Source organism: Zonotrichia albicollis, chromosome 1 (genome assembly GCF_047830755.1).
Source record: "Zonotrichia albicollis isolate bZonAlb1 chromosome 1, bZonAlb1.hap1, whole genome shotgun sequence".
Lineage (NCBI taxonomy): Eukaryota > Metazoa > Chordata > Aves > Passeriformes > Passerellidae > Zonotrichia > Zonotrichia albicollis.
Window position 1 is genome coordinate 138,505,294 of NC_133819.1, and position 11,838 is coordinate 138,517,131.

The following is an 11,838-nucleotide window of genomic DNA, read 5'->3' on the forward strand; positions in this document are numbered from 1 at the left end:
GTCAGGTATATGGTGCTGAGGATGCTGATCTGTGCCCATCTTCTGTGGGCACAAAATTGCCTTTGCTTGGGTGTTTCCGGCTGACATCCTACTGTGGCAAATCAAAGAAGTCAAATTTCCACTTTTTTTTTTTTTGTCCGTTGTTGTTCCACTGCTACACACCTGAGTCTGTGTCATGGTACTTAATATTACTTTTTTGGGGGTAGTGGGGTTGAGGTAAATTTTTCTGTTTCTAAATCTCTTAAGGGTCCATAGATTGTACATCTTTGCTCAAGTGGTTGTGTTTATCTTTGTGCTTTTTCAGACCTTTTTCTGTTTCACCTCCAAGAAGCGTCTGGAGTGAATATACTGTGAATTTCTGCAACATGAACATATAGAAAAGCTGAACTACCAAGAAATAAATTGTCCCGACACACAAGGAAGAAAGGACAGTTCTCTGCATTTCTTGCTGGCCTCTAAAGGTCGAGTAAAGCTGTAGGAGAGACAAGAACAGGAGGTAGAAGGGAAGATTTTCTATAGTTCTTATAACAGGACCTGGTTTTATATTTGTTTTAGCTTAAAACATCTTCATGCAGAATTAAAAAAAAATCCAAAATCTCAGGTAGGAGAAAATATATTAGCCAAATACTAATTTTAGTGTTCTGAGTAGAATAAGGTGCCAGAAACTTTCTGGGAGAACACACCCTCCAATTTCATTTGGCCCTAGATATTCCCCAGCAGCCAGGAAAGATGCAAGAGGTAGTTTGGTTGTCATGAGCTGGGTCTCTACATGTTTTGTTTTCCCCAGCCCCCTGCTTTCCTTGTTTGCCTAATTTTTGTTTTCAATAAAAACATTAAAGATCATAACATTGCCTGAAACTAACACAAAATAATTGAGGATGTATGGTTGACCTTTAATCATGGATGTTTATAAATGTTTGACAGTGATCAAGAAGACGTGATGAGAAACAGAGAGTTGCTCATGACATTTGGCATCGTTCTGGAGCAGATGGGGATTTAACGTCAGTGGTGTTCTCCATGCAGGAACTCCTCTCTAAATTAAACTGTTCTGCTGCATTCTTGAAACACTTTCTCCTTCCCTGCCTTGCAGTGCCCAGGTAGTGCTGGCATTTATGTGTACAATTTAGTTTTCCAGGTGTGGGGGTATTGGGAACTGATTCAGGGTAAAACCCACCAAAAGAAACACTGGGGTTTTTTTTTCCCCAGCTGGATCAATTTCTACATCCTGTGCACTGGGCAGCCACACAGAAACTTGTGCCAGCATAACACAAGAAGCACCAGGCAGGAGAATAGAGAAGGGAAGGAGTAAGGATTTCTTTTTCATATGGCTGTGCCAACTTTGCATGTGTGTTAAATCAGTTTAAGAAAACTACTCACAAAGTTGCAGTTTGAATTCAGGAGCCCCAGCCCTGGCTAAAACTGTGTACTGGCCTGTTCATCATCAGCTTGCACACCACTTATTAATATTCTGTTTTTCCAAGGCAGACGTTGGAAGTTCTCCCTGAAATCAGGTATTTCTATGGCAGAGCCCAAGCCCAGCCTCTGCCAGCAGATGTGTCTGCACTAATTTTCTGTTCATTTTGTGCAAGTTAATATATCCAGACCTCAGGTTCCTGGAGAGGAAGCCAGAATCGCAGTCCATTCACCGGCAGCATGTACCACACATCGCACTGGACTGCGAGCTCCGAAACGAAGGGATCACATTACCATAAAACGTTCCACTGCTGAGCATTTCTGCAGAAAAGTTCAGCTAAATTTGTCTTTGTACAAATTAAGCTGCTTCTCATATTTCTTGACTATGGGACTAATCTCCAAAACAAAAGAAATGCTGATGTTTAAGGAATAAGAAACCACAGTCAATGTTATAAGAAAAAATAGAAGAAGAATCAGCTTAGCATTTGGATTTCAAAGCCAAATTTGATGCTTAGGAATGTTTCTCTGGTCAAGTAACTAGTGAGAGACCCTGAAAATAAACTAGTGGTACCATTAGTTTATTTGCATTTTGTAATTTTTGCATTTTGTAATTACATGAATGCAAACTTGTACCTAGTCCCGCTGATGCTGAGGGGGGCAGCAATGAGCTGGAAAAGGCGCACAAAGATTTGTTATGGTGGCAGCCACTTAGCAACATAAGCTGCAGGCTTGATCATACCTCGAGACTGAATAAGTGCAGGAGACACCAGTGCTTCCAGTGCTCAGTTTCATCTCCACATCTGCGAGAAGCGGTTCCAGTTCGTTAACTGTGGCAGGCTGCTCCCTGGGGTGCGAGTTGGGGCTGGGACCTTGGGATCTCTTGCCTTCACCACTGAGCCTATGGAGTCATATGGAGGCTCTCTGAAAAAAAAAGGTTTAAAACCAAGCCCGAAAAAAGCAGACGCACCACATGCAAGAAGAATCCGTCAGGAATATTTAAATAATCATGTCAGCAGCAAAGCCACCACCATTCCCGTGTCTCTTGTGCTATTCCCTTGGCAGGGCGGGGTGACCATCGGAGTGTTGCAGGTGTTGGGCAGGTTCTGCTGATCACCCACGAGCTGCTTGGTGAGGGACAGCTGAGCAAGCAGCTCAGCCCCAGTGCACACAGCTGTGCAGGAAGACTTTGCTTGTACTCCTGACCCCATTGCTCAGAGCTCTTCCCTGGAGGCTGATGCATGTTACTCTCAACAGAGCTGGGGAAGAGGAGGAGGAGGATGAGCCTTCCACAGAGAACAATGTTAAGTCCAGCAAGAGGGGTGCACATATAGCCTTACATGAAATTATTCTGCATTTATGGCACTTTATTCTTATGTCTCAGTGCTGCCATTTCTGTTAGGAAAGGACCCTTCTGGCTCAGTGTGATGTGCAGATCATTCATGCCCTGAGGGAAATACAGCAGGTACCAAACCCAGCCAGATGTGCTGGGCATGTGTATAATGGAGCAATAGGACTCTGAATCCCTAAGGCTGGACTGAAAGTGAGAGAACTGTTGAGTTTTCATTGCAAGCAAGGTGGAGACATAAGGTCTGCCAGCTGTGGAGGTGGATTCAGCAGGATGAGAGACAGGGCCTGCAGTTTGGCTGCTGGGACAAGGATATGAGAAAGTTTCCCATCTCCTCAATAGATCACGAGTTCAAATATGAACACACTGTCTCTGTGATCTTTCCTCAAAATCCCTCTCTGCTTCTATCATCCCTGAGCCCCAGTTTTTCAGCAGTAACAAAGTTTTTTGCCTAATTTGAGGGCCAAAACCTTTTCAATTGAAGGACAGGGTAATTAAACATTGGGATGGGTTGCCCAGGGAAGTGATGGAGTCACAGTACTTGGAGATACTTAAGAAAAGACTGGAAGTGGCACTTTGTGCCATGGTCTAGTTCATGTGGTGGTGGTTAATCACAGGTTGGACTCAATGATCTCAGAGGTCTTTTCCAACCTAATTGATCCTGTGATGACATTTCTGGAACCAAGGTGTACTGCAAAGCAAAGCACACCCTTACCTCACCTGCAAAATAAGCACACCCTTACCTCACCTGCAAAATAAGGTATCATCAGTGGAAAACCACAACCAAAACAAGCTTACCATACTGGAACGAAAGGTGAGACTACACTTTCGAGATTTTCATGGTTACACACTCTTATCTCCTCAGTGTGGTACTTCTAATTTTGTATTAATGCGTGTGGTTTTAGTTAAAAACTAAACAGTAATTTTTTGAACTTGACACTTTCTTCCTTATGGTAAGGGAAGCTAAGCAGCAAAATGCCTGAGTAAATGGCAAGATAAAACCCACCAAAACAGTGGGTTGTGATCTCTTTTCTTCACAGTACTTGTGATCTGTGAAGAAAATGGGACGTGGTATGAGTGGTTGTGCCTGGTTGAGGCAGCACTCTATGAGAAGGACACCACAGCTGCTGGATTGTGGTAGTGTAGTGATGGACAAAACACACCATTCCTGGCTACACAGGTGAGAACCTTGGCCTGTTCTTTTGCCCAAAGGGAAAATGGATGCTGTTATGCAGTGGCCCCAAGTCTGGTAGTCAGCTGTGAGCTGCCAAGAGCTCCCTGCTGCCTTGGAGTCGGGGTTTGCCAGCTCCACGGGAGCAGACTGTGCAAAGACACAGGACACTGCTCCATGAACAGCACTTGGCAAGCCACGTGGACTACCAAGTTCCACTCTCCTCCTTCCCCTCCAGCAGAGGAATTTCCCAGCCTGTCCTGGGAAATTTTCTAGTAAGAAAGCCCAGTTGTGCCTGGCAAGGGTGAAGCCCATGTGAGAGAGCCCTGTGAAGATGACTGAGCTGTGTGCCTGGCATTGCTGTCCTACATCCTGTCACCTCAAGCACATCACAGCTGCAGAGGAAAGCCACTACTCTGTTCCCCATCACAGCACAGCCTGCCAGTGGCAGAGGTGAGGAGCAGGTGGAGAGACCATCCCTCAGTTAGTGCAGACAGAGGCCTTGCACCAAAGTCATCGATGCACAATCAGGCCTTTGTCACTTGGGAAAGGCTTAGACTAGAGTACCAGGACAAGGTACGCCCAAGCAAAAATCACCTGAATGTTACACAGATGTGAGTAATGAATGCTCATCCATTATTCTTTTCCACCCACTCCAATGGAGAAGTATCAAGTCGACATCAAGTTTTAAATCCACCAACATAACTTAAAATGCTACAGTAAACCTGGGTCTGACATTTAAAGAAAAAAATAGTGTTTGAAGGTCATTGAGCAAACCTACTATAAAAACTATTCATCATTTGAAAGCTTTAGCTTCTAATTGATATTTTTCAAAAGAATTCTGTTCCAAATACAGGCTAGAGAAATCCAGTTTAACCAAAAGGTACAAATAGTAAACAAGCACAACATATTTGATTGCAGAAGGTATAATTTAATAAATCATCACCATAATGTAGTCTGTGCATGTTTAAAACATATCCTCCTATAACCAGGCCACAGATTCCATTAAATGTAGTAGAAGCAGCTAACATTTAAAAGTCCTCTACAAACTGTATTTTCTCCATAATTTTTTCCTTCAATCAGCTAATTTAGAGCTTTTTCAGGCTGAGGGTTTAGAAGCTCAATTGTTTGGTAGGTATGAGTTTTTGATGAAAGCCATGTAACAATGGGCAAAAAGTCAAGAAAACATTGCAAGCTGTTCATTTTCTGGTGCCTAAAGGGTGTGTGTGAGGTCAAATCTTTTGTTGTGACTCCATATTCCCTTCTGGAAGGGAAAGGATAGTTGTCTTCATGACATTTCTGCAAGGATATTTTAATTTTAGAAGATCTCACTGTAAAAAGGACCAAGAAGCTGACCAACCCAGGGAAGACTCTTAAATTCTTGAAATATTTAAAGTACTATGAGGTGGAAACAATCCACAGAAAAATATCATCAGCTCCTTGCTAACAACCTAAATATCTCCCTGCTTCACCACTGAGGACTGAGCTAACCTACTCCCTCCATGTCTGGATTGGTCTCAAAAAGCCAGAAACTTTTCTCAGAAAAAGTCTTTCCCAGAAATCACATTCCTGAATATCCTTTCCGTGAGTTTGCAACTACAGTCATTTGGCTCTCAGTTATTTTTCTCCAGCACTGGCAATTTGTTGTTTCTCTCAAATGTTCATCTGGCTCTGTTTTGCTTAATCATAGTGTCTCCCAAAGGTCTGCTCTAATGAGTTTCTGCATTCGTACCATATGCTTTCCTTGCCATGGAGAGGTTTTGTTGTATACAAAACAGATTTTGAGACTCTTTCTATTCCCTTTCCCTTCTATCCTCATATCTGAAAGGTTTTCTAGGCAAAAGAGTTTTCTCAGGTCTCTTTACCCAGCCAGTTAGACCACTTCTAAACGATGCTCCCATTTAATTTAGGTGTGTGACAAAACTTTGAAAGTAATTGTCCAGTTGCTTGATTTGAATTTAGGTTAAGTGGCATTTTGGAGTCCTCATTTGAAATCCCAGAGGTCAAGGTCATCCACACACTAAGAATGTGGTGGCAACTCCCAGTGACAGGAGACACCAAATTCCTAATGAAGGAGCTGAGCTTCTAAGGGTGGTAGAATTATATAAAAGCAATAAATTCTTTACTGTGAGGGTGCTGAGACAAGTTAGTTGCCCAGAGAAGTTGTGGAGACTCCATCCTTGGAAGCATTCAAGGCCAAATGGGACAAGGCATTGAGTATGAAAATGTTCCTGCCCATGGCAGGGGAGTTGGAATGAGATGATCTTTAAGGTCCCTTCCAATATATACCATTCTATAACTCTGATTCTGTGATTATCATCATTTCTGGCAATTTTTCTCTCTCCATGCCCACAAATTCCCATTACAAGTCACTTCTGCCACAGATCTATTATTGACAGCACTGCTTAGCTTACAGAAGGATCTCAATTCCAGTTCCAGTATCACAAAGGAATGTTTTCCTGCATTTTTCCTACATAAAACACTGTCTCTAGTTTTCTCTTTTAGATTCAATGGAAGCCATGTTCAAATGACATTTCAGTTTTTCTGATTGTTCATCAAGCTGAAAGCCTCCATGAATGTTCTTTCCACAGCCTGTTCTCTGGTACAAAATGCAATTTGTTGTCTGGGAACGTGGGGATGCATGGAAGAACCTTGTGCTTTTAGTCTTAGGAGCAGCAGGGAGGAAAACATCTAGTTCCAATACAGCAGTGTCAGGAAGCCTTCTGGGAGGGAGCCATTCATGTGCTGGCCAAGTGTGAAATACAGGAAGATGTTGGCTGACCTGCAGGATGGAGGCAAGGACAATGGCACTGATGTGCACTGGAGATGGGACAATTGTGTAGGTGAGCATTGGGAACATCAGAACAGATTTGTTTAGAATAACGTTGGGGAGAAGTAACAGTTTTCCTATAGTGAAGGACTTTATTATTTATGGTACTAGATTAAAAACAGGAACACTCCCTGGTATTCCTCAGAAAGACACGATTTACCTTTTGGAAGCTGTCATTTGTTACTGGAGGCTCATGCAGGTCTGATGCACTTTGTCACCATCCCAGAGCAGCATCCAGGAGAGTCAACCCCTCAGCAGAGGTGCCAACTACAGCCCAGCTCAGAGCTGTGCTGGACCTACCTTTGCATCTGTTCATGGCACTGGGAAGGATATCTCAGACCCTCCTGGTGATGAGAACCCTGCCTAAGGAGGAGACTCACCACAGCTGAAGTTCACTGGTGATGTCCCACCCTCTCTGCTTTGCAAGTCCCTTGGCAAGTAAGCAGAGCTTACACCAGAGAATGGTGTTTGTGTCTGAGACATTACCTAACTACCAGCCAATGGTACCAAATCTTACCTGCTTATCTAGGCACTGCCAGAAGAGCAAAACTGTGCTTATGTCTCCAAGATCAGTTCCAGTTTGTCTGCTGAAGTTACTGTGGCTACAACATTTTATGGTATTTGAGATTTTTTGCCATGCTGTTTGTCGTACTTTTTTTTTTCAGTCAGAGTGGATTTTCAAATTATCTAGTTTCTTCATTTGCCTGGTTTTACAGACACTTCCCAGCGTTTGGGCTACTTTAATACAAACACTAGCCTTACCTGTAGGATGTCCCCTGGCAAACTTGACTATTAGTTATACAAGATCAGATTTTTCATTAGCTGGCAAGACCTCTTGGAACACTCCAAAAATATGTTGCATTAATGTATGGGAAGAGGCTTAATCTACTTTTATATCCATTTTCAATAAACCACAATTTTCTCCAAAATATCTGCCTAAAACCCTTGTCTCCCAACTTGAAATATGTTTCTGAAAGCAATAACATTTTCCATTACACCAGCAAAGCAGATATTAACTTTTATTTCTCTGAATATCAGAACTTTCCATCCCTAAAGGGATGGCTTCTTTGTATCACTGCAAACTTGATAAATGACGTGCAATGAATCAAATTCATGTCCCACCTTCAATGCAGGGTTATTATAAAACAGAGGGAGCTACAGTAAGTGGAGTCGGAAAAACATCTCCTTCTGTTCTGAGCATACTTGGAGATTTCTGGCAAAAATGAGGACAAGGTGTTACTTCTGTATGTGCCCTTAACTGTAAGGGCAGCTTGCCACATGCTTCACTCATTTAGAGAAAACATCCCTGTGATGGATGACCCAACTATATAAAAATAACAGCCTGGTGATAAATTTAATGTGCAGCTTTGACCTCCTGCCTTTCTAATACTCATGTGCTGCTGTTTTGCTTTAGATGTCAGAGGAGGAGGGAGTCAAAGCAGGGACCTCCTCTGCTGACCCACCGCCCACACCATGACCACTGCTGGAGAAAGGAGCACAGAAGGAGATCTCTTTCCTTGGTAGGAAAACAAACCTACCAAGAACTACAAATTCCAAATTATAATTAAACCCCCAGTGCAGAAGACCATCCCCTGATTTTTTGCATGTTGAATAAGACAGAAAAATCAGTGGTAGTTCTCAGGGTTTAGAAAGGACAGAACAAATTGCCTGTTGCAATCAGAAGCCACTTGCTCTCTGAAGAGACAGGCACAAGATGGCTGCTGGGTGAATATCACAGTTCAGCACTGATCACTGGTTTGTTATTTTATTTTCCTGTTTAGTTGTCCTACTGTAGCTGCTGTCTGCCTATTGTCTCCATGTCCAGTTGAAATCTCCATGGTCACCCTCCTCTCAAGGTGACTGGTGTGGTGAAGGCAGGTGAGTTGGGCAAGTGCTGTAACAGAAGCCTGTCCTCCAACCCTGCCCCTCAGATGTCTTCTAGTCAGGCTGTCCTGCTCAGCAGGTACTTTGAAAAACTCCAGTGAGAGATGGATCTGGCTGATGTCAAAGAGCAGGACATTGGATGAGATGTTTGTTCATTCTTTAAAATAACCTTAAACAAACTGCAGCTTCCTTGGACTATACTTCTATTCAGATATGCAGATAAGCTAGGTATGGTGAGGGTCTCTGGTGCCTCTCTGATGATTTTCCTCACACTTTATCAGAAGCAAAACAAAAATGCTCTTGATGCTGAAATAAATTACCCTGAGGTACAGATGCCTGTGTAGTGGTCAGTCTGATGTCCAGACACATTCCTGGAAGACCCTCAGATTCCTGACATATTTTGTTCAACCCAAACCTGCACTCATCCAGTTCTGGTGCTTGTTGAAAGGTGGGTACCAAACCAAACAGACACTGGGTTTGGTCTCCTGCTCTTAAAACACCCCAGCTTTCTTAAACCCATTGTGTCCACCTCTTCCAGTCAAGCTCCAACCTGCACAGTGGACTCTGCTTTCCAGCAGCGAGCCAGGGCTAGTGCAGCATTCATGTCTGATGGAAATGGCAGTTTCATTACTTCTAAAATTATTTGCTCAATGTACAATGGGAGTGCTTGGCACAGAAAGATGCATAGCAGATACTACAGATAAAGCCAAAGGGTTTGGGGATATCTCATGCCTGCTAAAAGGCATGGCCAGAGAAAGACCCACCCATTTCCCTCTAAAATGTGTGTGTGCAGGTAGCAAAGAAATGCAGCCTGAATTCTGATGGTAGATGAAAATGTTATAAAATCCATTTTCAGGTCACATCTAGCAGACAGACAGGCTGTCATCAGCTCTGATTCTGCCATTTCATTTTCACTCACTCTCATTCATGTGGAAAGATCCTGGAGCGCCCTGGGCTGTGATCTGCTCAGTTCTATTTTTGGCTGTCTCCTTCCTGAAGGAAGGTGATTTCTCACATGTGGTGTTTTCCAATTATCACTTGTTGAGACATACCCCCTGGCTATATTACAAAGAGAATCAGGTGGCAAGTACATATTTACAAGTCTTTATTCTAGGGCACAGGAATACTTTATTGATCTGAGCTTTGAACTGAAGCTCTGGGTACTCTTGAGAATCATGTTTCTTCTGAGTGAGTTGATCCAGCCTCTTACTCTTCTGTGAGAGATAGAGAAAATTAAGTATCATCTAATTTAGTTGTGTGTATATGTGAATAGTATGTTGGTGGTCAATTGTACAACATGTAAAATATGCAAGTGTCTCCTACAATATCCTCTATTGTATGTGATATAAAACAGGTTTTTTTTTCCCAGTTACTGTTCACCCACTGCCCACCAAGCTGTGACTCAGCTGCTTCCTTCGTTTTAAGAGCTTAATCTTTTTGGTCTAAAGTATTACTTTGTAAAGTACTTTATCAGGAAAAGCAAGGATTTGTGGAAGGATGAGTGGGTGAGCAAGCACCCTGCTGTGGCCTTTCTGTTTTCTCTGTACCACTCTCAAGATACACAGGATTACCTCGGAGCTCTCTCAGCTGCATAAGTTTGAAAACTGAAAAAAGCATGATAATGATGATAAATGAAATATTTCCATTATTAGGGGTGTATTTTGCATCAAAAACATTACAGTAACACATCAAAGACAGGAAAACAAAACTCAGCAAGGAGGCTGGGGTTGCACAAGAATTTGGGAGGGGACAAAGCTGGGACAGCTAACCCCAACTGACCAAAGCAATATTCCATAACATATGGTGTCACCATCAGTGTATAAAGGTGGGGGAAAAAGAAGGAAGGAGGGAACATTCAGAGGGGTGGCATTTGTCAAGTCACTGTTACATGGGATGGAGCCCTGCCTTCCTGGGAAAATCTGAACACCCACCTGTCCATGTGAAGGCTTGAATCAACTCCTTGTTTTGCTTTGCTCATGTGCACAGTTTTGCTTTACCTAGTAAGCAGTCTTTGCCTCAGCCCACACAAGATTTCTCACTTTAACACTTCCTGTTCTTTCCACCATCCCATCAGGGGGGGCTGATCGAGTGGCTGTGTGGGACTGAGCTGCCAGCTGGGGTTAAACCATGACACTTCCCCACCATCTGCTGAACCAGCAGTCCTGGGCAGGTCTCAGAAGTCCCCCAGTGCATCTCAGCTGTGACAACAGGACCAGCAGGGTCTTGCTTGGGCCTTGTCAACAGTTGAGGGTCCCTTCTGTGTGAATGTGCAGATCAGCAAAACCTCCAGTCACTGGTTTTCCTCCACTCCACAAGTTCCCAGAAGTGGCAAAAGTCCCAGTGAGAGCTACTGAGAAGAGAGGATCTGCTTCGTTGATGCTGTGGATGCTTCATGGCTAATAACCTTTGACTAACAACCTTTTGGCAGCCACCTTTTCCTTTGCACCACAGTGGACAGCAGTTGTCTATTCTTGTTGAAACTTGAACAAATTTAACATATTTCTGCAGCTGCTGTTACTTTGATGAGCAATTTATCCCAGGATCTTTTCACCATCAGTTTCCCTCTTCCGGCTGTTTGCTCACATCTCTTGGAATGATTTCATTAGATCAGCTTTAAGCTCATAGTAGTCAATACCCCAGTTTCTTTTACAGGTCATTGAGATGTGGTTCATTTTCTTGCTTGTAGCTTTGGAGACTGAAATTGAGATGCATCAACATTCCTTTAATTTCTGATTCTTTTCTACCAATCTTTTCATTTAGGGACATCCTACTTTTTCTAGGCCAATAATAGACCATTTATCCCCCTTCTTTTTATGCATTTTTTCATTCAAAAAATTGGAGAACCAACTCATAGGGCTTATCATCTACAAGTACAAATACTCAGCTCTGGCTAGTTGTTTTGGTTCTGGTTCAAATTAAAAAAGTACCAGATGCAAATATGATACCTGTAAGGCCTGGGAAATCAAAAGAGAAAACCAGAATTTTTTCTGAGAGTGCACACAGTAAGTGTAGGAGCTTCCTCTCTAAGATATGAAGTTTGGACTGTGCAGCCTTACTTTGTACTGGGGCACCCGTCTTGGAGATTTCTGTGAGCAACAGTGAACAGAAAGGGTGCTGAGAAAGAAAAAATCATGCTACAAAAAACATGGGCAACAAATTGCAAAGTTCAATAATAGCATCAGATAGCCGGGATGG